The sequence below is a fragment of the Anoplopoma fimbria genome, unplaced genomic scaffold (assembly GCF_027596085.1).
Source record: "Anoplopoma fimbria isolate UVic2021 breed Golden Eagle Sablefish unplaced genomic scaffold, Afim_UVic_2022 Un_contig_12620_pilon_pilon, whole genome shotgun sequence".
Lineage (NCBI taxonomy): Eukaryota > Metazoa > Chordata > Actinopteri > Perciformes > Anoplopomatidae > Anoplopoma > Anoplopoma fimbria.
The window spans coordinates 1-10,975 of NW_026552583.1; the positions used below are offsets into that span (position 1 = coordinate 1).

At 39.5% G+C, this 10,975-nt stretch overlaps 1 pseudogene; it reads right to left on the reverse strand.

Moving 5' to 3' along the window:
* Positions 1 to 2,973: 2,973 nt before the first annotated feature.
* Positions 2,974 to 10,302, reverse strand: LOC129116002 (NACHT, LRR and PYD domains-containing protein 12-like; annotated as a pseudogene).
* Between the last annotated feature and the right edge of the window lie 673 nt (positions 10,303 to 10,975).

Genomic DNA, 10,975 nt, shown 5'->3' on the forward strand with positions numbered 1-10,975 from the left:
TATATTATATATCTTGAGATTTTTGCACAATTCATAAAAGCACAGAACTGATATTGAATCTTGTGATTTATAATCATGGATTGTATTTGATTGTAATGCTGTCACTGTCACATTTTCAGTGTGAATTACTAGTTTTTTGACAAGGGAATTATTTTTTTATTATTATTTATTTTTTCTCTAATATTAAGATTAATATTTTAGGAAGTAAGGCAATCTAAAGGTTAGGGGAAAATAACAGATTTGTGTTCTGTTACTTAATTTAAGATGTGAAATTGTTCCGAGTTAGGTGCTAAATTCCTTTTTTTAGTTGTGTTGTTGTGTGTGTGTGTGTGTGTGTGTGTGTGTGTGTGTGTGTGTGTGTGTGTGTGTGTGTGTGTGTGTGTGCTCATATTGAGGGATCTGGATTTCCCACTGTGAAATCAATAAGGGCTTAAAGGGATTAATCGGATATTTTGCAGTGGGGTTGTTTGAGGTTACTTCTCCATCGTCAGTGTTTTACTACAGTAGATGGAGTTTAGAGAAACAGACAGGAGCTCCAGCACAGGAGCAAAGCAACGTACTGCTGATGTATTTTATACACTTAAAAGAAACAATATCAGTTTAAGTGGGGCTCTCTTCAAATACACCAGACTCCTTTAATTCAGCCTCTCAGTAAACAGGAGATGCTGGTCTACTGCTGCCTCCACCAGTTAGATTGATGTTGTTATCGTGTGACGACACAGGTGAGAACATCAGTGGAGACTAACGCAGCACAGTGACAACTTCATACTCTCAATTCAAGATTGTAGATTAAGATTTATTAACAACAAGAGAGACTGTCTGTCTTTCTTCCATTCCGTCTACCTGTCTGTCTACCTGTCTGTCTCTCTTTCTTTCTGTCTTTCTTTAGCGTAAAAGCTATTTGGTCTATGTCGAACCCTGGAGGAGAGTAAGGGGTAGTACAGCGATCAGGACCTGCTGGTGACACCCAGTAAAGAAAATCTAAGGGATTTTGTACTACTGAAAATGTGTCATTTGTTTTATTTCTATTTATGATATGATGGTTTTAAAGTGCTCTGAAATGTCGATGTGTAAATTAATTAATTGCTTTAAGAACTGTCCCTTTACTTAAAAGCTAAAAAGTATTTAAAAGTGATGAAAGTATTTGTTTTATGTATGACAGAAATAATGAGAAAAAAAGAGAATGATCAGAAAAAGAGTTTGGATGCATCTGAGGGCAAACAATCGCAGAATATGCAATAATATGTAATAAAGTTCTTGGCGAATAAAAAAAAAAAAAAAAGTCAACTAAACAATACATAACATTTATAATAGCTGAACATTTTTGAAACAAAGGGGGTACATAAAGACAACACTACCAATTAAACTACAAATACAACAAAACTGAACTATCATTCTATGGTCAAGTAATGGCACGGGAAATTTAAATTGGCGAATATTTGCTTCCCTTTTACTTCTATGCAAACGAAGGGTTGACTAAAACATTCACTCACAGTGGCAAAGCAAATTTGGGTCTTTGGTGAACTTTGACTAGCGTAGCCGCAGACTCAATCAAGCATCCAGCAGGAGCTCCTGGCTTTGAAACAAATTTTACATAAGGGCTAAACCTTGGAATTGCAACTTTGGGATCCGTCCCGTTCTGCCATTAGGCCCAAAAATACTTTTCGCTTTAGACTTACATTGGGAAAGAGACATCTGTAAATCAGCAGATCATTTTCTTTTGAGGTAAATTAACTTCCCAGTATTAACACAACGTCAATAAATGACGTTTTTTACTAATCATTATTTATGATTAGGAGGATCCTCAGTTGTTTTCATCTGCCATTTTGAAGAAAACAACGTGTCAATGTGTATGTTATTAGCATTAAACTATTACTGTTGGCTAGTGAAATAGTGTAATATTATCTATCCCTAAACCAATAGAAGAGCCTTCCAGAGTCCCTCCCCCTCTCAAAGGTGCACATGGTTTAGTCCACTCCAGTGGTTTTGTGGACATAAATAGTTTGTCTCTAAATACAGTAATTGCGCTGACGCTGAGAGCTTCAGGTGAACTGCAAAAAAATCACGTCGTGAAAAAAAGACAGCCAACCAAAAGTGAAAAGACGCGAGCGAGAAAGAAAAGAAAATGAAGAAAATGCAATCCATAAAATCTAAAAACTTCTCGCAAAATCACACGCACATTAAATTACTCACAATATTTCTAAAACAAGGAACTGTTAAGTATATTTGCAATTACACCCTTAGCTTGCTATAAACTTTCTATAGCCCGTACTAGGCATGTAACATTTCTGGGATTATGAACTAGGATTTATTATTGCTACTAAGAGTGGCAGAATCTCACCAAGAGAACAAAAACAGTATAGGCTTTGGTAATATTAGCCTATGGAAATATTACAGTTCTTGCCATTTGCTAAACCCAAGGTTCCGCTGTTGTGTGGAGATAATGCAGTGGTATTTAAGCAATAGCAGAAGAACGGGAACCAGGGACAGTATTGAGGGGATAAGTTTAACTAATTACACAGGACCTGAACTGGAGTTTCAAAAGGTTTGTTTTCATTTGCAATTTTGAAGAAAAAATCTCGTACATTTCTATTTTTCGTTTCCTACGAATGTCCAGCAACACGAGCGATGTCAGTGTTTTGATGTGTACTTATGTCAGTGTTTCTCAAAAAAAGGTTTCTAAAGTGTTTAGTTCATTTAGACTATTGTGTTTGAAACATTATTGATACATATTATCATTCAGTAGCAATAGAAAACATGACTTCCTGTATACCAGTCAATCAGTTTGAGTGATAGCAGGTTCTAAACCAATGTTTGCAGGATTGTGCCTTTGTGACAGATGGGGCTGCAATCGTTTGTTGGAAACTAATTCATTCATCTTAATTCTTCAAATAAAACATGATTCCAGGGAAGACTTTTCCAGTTGTTTTTTTATTATCAAATAAAAAGAAATAATGAGAAAAAAGAGAGAATGATCAGAAAAAGAGTTTGGATGCATCTGAGGACAAACAATCGCAGAATATGCAATAATATGTAATAAAGTTCTTGGCGAATAAAAAAAAAAAAAGTCAACTAAACAATACATAACATAGGGGAACATTTATAATGGCTGAACATTTTTGAAACAAAGGGGGTACATAAAGACAACATTTCCAATTAAACTACAAATAAAACAAAACTGAACTATCATTCTATGGTCAAGTAATGGCACGGGAAATTTAAATTGGCGAATATTTGCTTCCCTTTTACTTCTATGCAAACGAAGGGTTGACTAAAACATTCACTCACAGTGGCAAAGCAAATTTGGGTCTTTGGTGAACTTTGACTAGCGTAGCCGCAGACTCAATCAAGCATCCAGCAGGAGCTCCTGGCTTTGAAACAAATTTTACATAAGGGCTAAACCTTGGAATTGCAACTTTGGGATCCGTCCCGTTCTGCCATTAGGCCCAAAAATACTTTTCGCTTTAGACTTACATTGGGAAAGAGACATCTGTAAATCAGCAGATCATTTTCTTCTCAAATAAAGCAATATAGTTATCATTTGCCAAAACAGTATTTTCAAAAACAAAAAGTAAATAAATGAAAAAAAACTTAAATGTTTTACAATGTTCTTAAGTGAAAGTTTTACACAGTAATTTGGTATGTTGAGAAAAGAGACTGAAATATGCTGAGATTGCAGATTGTGCAGACCCTTTGAGATTAATTCTGAAAAAAAAATCATAACAATTACACTATAATAACAACAGACCTGTTTACTTCGATTTTATGTTGATTCTGTAACCAATATTGATTTCCAAAAAAGTGTCAGTTATCACATTATGGATAGTTTTGTTGACATTCAACAAACTTTTACATTTCCTTTTACACCCTTTTGACACTTTGATCCAAAACAAGGTACAAATGAGGAACAATCCAAGATTGGAAAGGACAAATAAAGTTGGGTATCATCAGCATAGAAGTGTCACGAAAAGCATCCATGATGCTGTGTAAAATGCTGTGTTACCTAACACCCTACTTACCCTACTTAAAATCACATTTAAATTTATTAGTAAAGTCCTGACAATTAAAAGTTTAAATCATTAAGATTTTCATGCAATCAAACCCTAGAAAATATTCATGGTAAAAAACAAAATCTGCAATAATTGTTTTATTTAATGTAGCAATTATTTCCCTATATAGGAGTTTGTGCTGAGAGTGGTGGAGTCTCCCATCCCTGAACTGGATTCAAATCCCTTCCCATGCACAAAGGATTCACAGGAAAAAAGGCATGCATGTTATCCAGTGTAACGTATCTCATTGACAACCGCCTCATTTATTACTCTTTGTTTACTTTAACACCCCTTCACCTCCACACTACCCTGCCGGATTGTGAATAAATGAAGCCAACGCGCTCTATTCACGCTGTCGTTGTGGCTGACAATACCTCATCTATCTGACACAGTGACAGCGACTGTGGAAGACCACTACCTAAATCAAAGCCAAACCCAGGGTAGAGGGGTTCGGTAAACCTGGAGTAGAAGGTGTAGTAGTGTAGCAATCTCTCAGAGGAGAATACGTAGAAGGACAGAGTGCCAGCAGGCCAGTCCAGATACACTGCTACTTTTCTTTGTTCATATTGGTAAAGTAACTTTTTCTTTGTGTTATTGTGCCAAATGTGGAAAGCCAGATTATAGCCCAGAGACCAGGACTTGTCATTTCTTCCAAAACAGCAGTCATCACCTCTCCTGTTGATTCCTCGGTAAGACACTGCTATGGAAGACGGTCCCTTCATCTCAACTTCCCAGTAACAGCGACCAGTCAGCCCAGTTGTACACAGCAGCTGTTTGTAGTTATCAAATCTGTCTGGATGATACGGATAAGGCTGTTTCTGCTGCCCGGATTTTACCCTCTGTTGTCCTCAGACAGTATTAGCTCTCTGTGTGCTGTATTTGGGTCCATTGTGAGTTCACAGGCGTCTGATGGAGACACAAAGCAGTAGAACATACTCTAATAGAACCTTTTACACATATTGTAAAACATGAAGACTGCTCTTGGAAAATGGTGAAAAAACAGGATGGACAGGGAAGCAATTCAGGAACTCCAAAATATCGAGACAAGTAATAACATGGAGGGAAACATAAAGCTACTAAGGACTTTTGTTAATTTTGGCGGTCCCTGTGGACAGAAGCAGTAGTGTTTACGACCACCAGTGTCTCTTTAGAAATCCTCTCATTTTACTGCAGCATGGTCTGACAGTCTGCACTGCTCATTTCTAGTTCTCCCCTGCTTCCCTTGCCTCCAGCGGGTCCAGCAATACGGCCTGGTCCTCCAGCAGGAGTTGGTGTTGGCTCCCAGCGCTTCACCTCTCTGCGCTGAGGAGCAGAGAGGTGAAGCTCTGCTCCCGGCCGGAAGAGGAGCTGCTGCTGCAGAGTGCTGAGCTCTTCTTCTCCTGCTGGGCTGCAGGTCGAAGTCGGCAGTGAAGCCAGAGCTGTGTCTGTTTGCAGTGGACTGGTCTCTGCTGGAGTCTGAGCTGAAGGAGTTCCTGGTTAACCTATATGTTTTTATCATTGTAGTGGCTAAATCACTAAAAAGTCCAACGTGTTTCAACCACTGTAGGTCTTTATCAGGATATTTTGGAGTGCCTGGATTGCCTTCTTGTTTATCCAATAAAAAAAAAAAATACTTACACTTTCGCAGACCAGATTTTAACCTCTGCACTCCGCCATGGTCCACTCTAAAAGAATAAACATAAGAAGAAAAGCATATGCTATTGTGGCCCTCAGCTGTAAAATGCAACATTAAAAACAAAAATTGAAAACACAACATTTCACAAAAGGAATAAGGGAGAGACAAAAACTCTTTGACTGAAATGTTTTTTTTTTTGTTATGTTTTCTAAGTTTTCTAGGGAGCGGGTCCTCTCAGCCAAATGCGTCCGTGGTTGCTCGTGGTGAGGGCAGTTGTTGAAAACACAAACAGAACATATAGGTGTCTTCGTAAAAGACTTTGTAAAATTTATTCTAAATACATATTTGTCTGTCTTTATTGTCATTTTAGCTATTTACGTAACTTACTAAAAGCAACCACGGACACATTCGGCTTAAAGTCACTTAGCACTTATTGTATTCGTATTAGTTTGTAGCACTTATTGTATTCGTATTAGTTTGTTGCACTTATTGTATTCGTATTAGTTTGTTGCACTTATTGTATTCGTATTAGTTTGTTTCTGTACTTTTGCTCTGGTTTATGCTTTAAGATGCTTGTTTAAGAAAGGAGATGCACTTATGACTTCTGGTGACTAGTAGTTCTCTTGAATACCTATGTTGAACACACTTATTGTAAGTCGCTTTGGATAAAAGCGTCTGCTAAATGACTGTAATGTAATGTAATGTAAAGTCACCAGTTAACACGATCGTTTGTTAATCTGCAACACTTTTTGCGCTTGAATGGTCGTGATCCTGTCGGAATTCTGTAAAACTTGAGTCTCCTGTTGGAATATTGATCCTGCAATCTGCAACTACACTACTAATTGGCGCTAAATCCTATACAGTGTCCCTTGAAGATTTGTTGGTCCTTTCAAGGAACTTTTGTACGCTTTCAGCCCTCTATGAGCCATACTTTAGAGTCTCCAGTCTCCACTGTGGATCGTCCAGTCCAGCAGAGAGAAGCGTCACTCCTGCTTCTCCTGGATGGTTGTAGCTCAGGTCCAGCTCGCTCAGATGGGAGGGGTTGGCCCTCAGAGCTGAGGCCAGAGAAGCACAGCCTTCCTCTGTGACCTGACAGCCCGACAGCCTGTAAACAGTATTCAATAGTCAATTCATTGTTTTTGACTGTGAAGTTCATTATTGTTGTGATATCCTTCTAGAAGTGATTCAAGGAATTAGGAGGCAGTAACAACAACCTTTGGTACTGGTCTGTACTAGCTAGATCAAACACAGGTTGAAAACCAGTCATTGGAGAGAAAATGTTTTATATCAGCCTTTATATCAGTTCTAACCTGAGAGATTCCAGTCTACATTGAGGACTCTCAAGTCCAGCAGAAAGTAGCTTCACTCCTGAATCCTGCAGGTCGTTGTTTTCGAGGTCCAGCTCTTTCAAACAAGAGTTCTGGGAGCTGAGAGCTGAGGCCAGATCTTCACAGCTTCTCTCTGACAGCTTACACTCACTCAACCTGAAAAACGGTTGATGATGATGATGACGAAAAGGACTTGTTTGTGAGTCTGCAACAAAAAAAACTCATGCCCGGCCAATAATTGTTAAATATATTTTCATAAATCCTTTAAAATATATACCGCCATATCTAGAGATAATAAATGTTTCAATAGGCTGACCTGAGAGTTTCCAGGTTACAGTGTGGACTCCCAAGTCCAGCAGAAAGAAGCTTCACTCCTGAATCATGCAGCCAATTTCTATTCAAGTCCAGCTCTTTCAAGCTTGAAGTCTGGAGGCTGAGAACTGAGGCCAGAGCTTCACAGCTCTTTTCTGACAGGTTACAAGTATTTAGCCTGAAGAAGAAAAGAGAATTATAAAACAAACATTTAAAAAAATATATATATATTTTTTAAAGCAGATAGTGCCTGACACACTGAATTAACCTGAGAGTTTCCAGTTTACAGTGGGGATTCTCCAGTCCGGCACTGAACACCAGCACTCCTGAATCCCGCAGATCGTTCAGACTCAGGTCCAGCTCTCTCAGACAAGAGGACTTGGAACTCAGGAAAAAGCCAACAGCATCACAGCAAATCCACGTCAGTTCACAGTCAGTCAACCTAGAAAAAGAATAATTGATAAAGACAAACATACATTCCTATTCAACCAGACATAATGTAGGAGTCTGTATCAGAAAAACCAAGTATTTCAGCTAGTTTTAAACACTTTTAAATGACAGCCTTCAAACATATGTATGTCTTGTTCAACAGAAAGATAACCTGAGAGTTTCAAGTCTACAGTGTGGACTCTCCAATCCCACAGAGAGCAGCTTCACTCCTGTGTCCTGCAAGTCGTTGTTATTGAGGTCCAGCTCTTTGAGACTGGAGGACGGGCAACTGAGAACTGAAGACAATGCTGCACCATTAAACTCTGACAGACGGCAGCCCCTCAGCCTGTAGAAGCATCAATTGTGAAGATTAATAAATATTTTAGAAAGAACTGACAGTACTCATATTCACAGTAAATGGTAAATGGATTGTACTTGTATAGCGCTCTCTAGTCTTCCAACCACTCAAAGCGCTTTAACACTACATGTCATCACTCACCCATTCACACACATTCATACACTGATGGCAGGGACTCTTTTTTATTAGTTTTGATTGTGTCCTGTTCACATCTTCAACGTTATAACGCTTAATGTTAGCATATTATGATAAGTAGGAAGCTGGAGAAAAGTGAAAGCGCAGCACTTCTTTTGGAAGACGTTAAGCAAAATGAGTGGAGTTGTGGGAAATCTGAGTTGATTGTGGAGTAATATTGACTAGAACAACTTTTGAGTGGGTGAGCTGGGGGAACAAACAGCTCCATGAAATAGGAGCTGAAATGCTCACCCCTCCACTCCGCTCACATGCGCTGGTCGTACAATACATCATGGTAATCCATCCAATAGTTGTTGAACCAAAATAAACTACCTGTGGCCCTAGAGGAATAAGTCTGAAGATGTCTTGATACCAAACAACATATTTCAGACATTATATCTGGATCAAATGGTGGACTGACCTTGCTATCCCAAAAACCACACCACTATCGTAGCTAAAAAGTATATATTATTACCTTAACAAGCAAATTCTTTAGAAGTATGAAGGCAGGCCATGGAAATAAACACAGAAATGTAAAAGGGAATCACTATGACAAACTGATGTTATAGGAACCTTAAATGAATCAAGCAGACCTGAGAGTTTCCAGTCTACATTGTGACTCCATCAAGCCACCTGTGAGCTCCTCGAGGACTTCTCTGATCATCATGTTGTAACTCAGGTCAAGCTCTCTCAGATTAGAGGTCACAGAGCTGAGAGCTGAGGGCAGAGCATTGCAACTTCTCTCAGAAAGGTGACAGCCACTCAACCTGAGGATGACACAGTGAGAAAGAATGAACAAGGACGTACAAATGTAACATTTACAATATCAAATATGTATAGTAAGTTGAGCACCTACAAAGCTCGACTGGAGGCTTGAAGCACTGGCAGCAACCTCAGAAGACTTTCCTCTGAACCAGAGAATTTCTTCAGGTCAAAAACATCCAACTTGCTCTCTGATGAGAGTAAGATGAAGACCAGAGCCGACCACTGGGCAGGAGACAGTTTGTTTGTGGACAGACATTCTGAACTGATGTACTGTTGGATTTCCTCCAACAGAGAATGATCACGCAGCTCATTCAGACAGTGAAACAGGTTGATGCATCGCTCTGGAGAGGGATACTTCCTGATCATCTCCTTGAGGTACTGGACTGTGTTCTCATTGTTCTGTAAGACACTTTCTGATTCTTTCAAGGGGTCTTGAAGAAGTTCTTGTTTGGTCTGCAGTGAGAGGCCAATGAGGAAGCGGAGGAACAAGTCCAGGTGTCCATTCGGACTCTGTAAAGCCTTGTCGACTGCACTCTGCAAGAGCTGATTTACTGATAATTGCCCAGTGAAGAGACCAGACTGTTGGGAGGTGGACAAGAGGTTGACACCAGAGTTGAGGAAGGACACAATGATGTGAAGGGCAGCCAGAAACTCCTGAAAGCTCAAGTGGACGAAGCAGAAACGTTTGTCCTGGTTAAGCCCATGGTCCTCTTTAAAGATCTGTGTGAGCATGCTTGAGTACACAGAAGCAGCTTTAATATCAATGCTGCACTCTATAAGATCTGCTTCATAGAAGATCAGGTTGCCTTTCTGCAGCTGTTCAAAAGCAAGTTTGCCCAGAGACACAATCATCTTGCTGGTCTTGGTGTTCCAGAGTGGATCAGTCTCAGCTCCTTCATGATATTTGACATTCGCCACTTTGGACTGATTTAACAGAAAATGGATATACATCTCTGTCAAGGTCTTGGGCATCTCTCCTTTGTCATTGGTTTTCACCAAATCCTCCAGAACAGTTGCAGTGATCCATGAGAGGACTGGGATGTGGCACATGATGTGGAGGCTTCGTGATGCCTTGATGTGGGTGATGATTCTGCTGGCCAGCTCCTTATTCCTAAATCTCTTCCTGAAGTACTCGTCCTTCTTTGGATCAGTGAAGCCTCTCACCTCTGTCACCATGTCAATGTACCCTTGAGTGGATTTGACTGGCTGCCTCATGTGTTGTGGTCACCCAGATGCAGGTAAATAAAACAGTTTCCCCATGATGAGGTTTGTCAGCAACGTCCACCAAACTGACCCTGGTTAACATCAGTCGAGATCTCATTGTTTACATATACAAACTGAGATCATCAGATACCATCAAGGATAAAACACAAGTGGGAGTTCCTTCAAAATGCCTATAAGATGCTCCAATCTCTGTAATAGGATTTGATGATCAATGGTATCAAATGCAGCTGTATTTTTTATTAGAAGGATCATTGTTGTAATTTTCACCAGTGCAAACTTCTGTGTAAGATTTTAAATCCTGACTGAAAATCCTCAAATAAACTATTGTTATGCAGAAAGTCACAGAGCTGATTTGCTACTGATAGTCTTGATCCAAAACGGAAACTGCTGATGCAGGTCTATAGTTTGACCCAACACCTCTGGATCAAGAGTAGGTTTCTCTGAGAGGTTTAATTACAGCTAGTTTGAAGGCCTTGGTACATGGCCCAGATGTTGACAGATTGATCATTTCTAATAAACAATTGCTAATTAAAGGCAAAACTTCCTTAAGCAGCCTAGTCGGAATCGGGTCTAAGAGACAGGTGGAAGGTTTAGACTTAGAAATAGTTAAAGTCAATTGTTGAAGGTCGATGGGAGAAAAGCCATCTAAATATATTTCAGGTTCTACAGCTGTGGATCGATCGGTACTGGTTGAGGGCAGTAGATTATACATTTTTTCTCT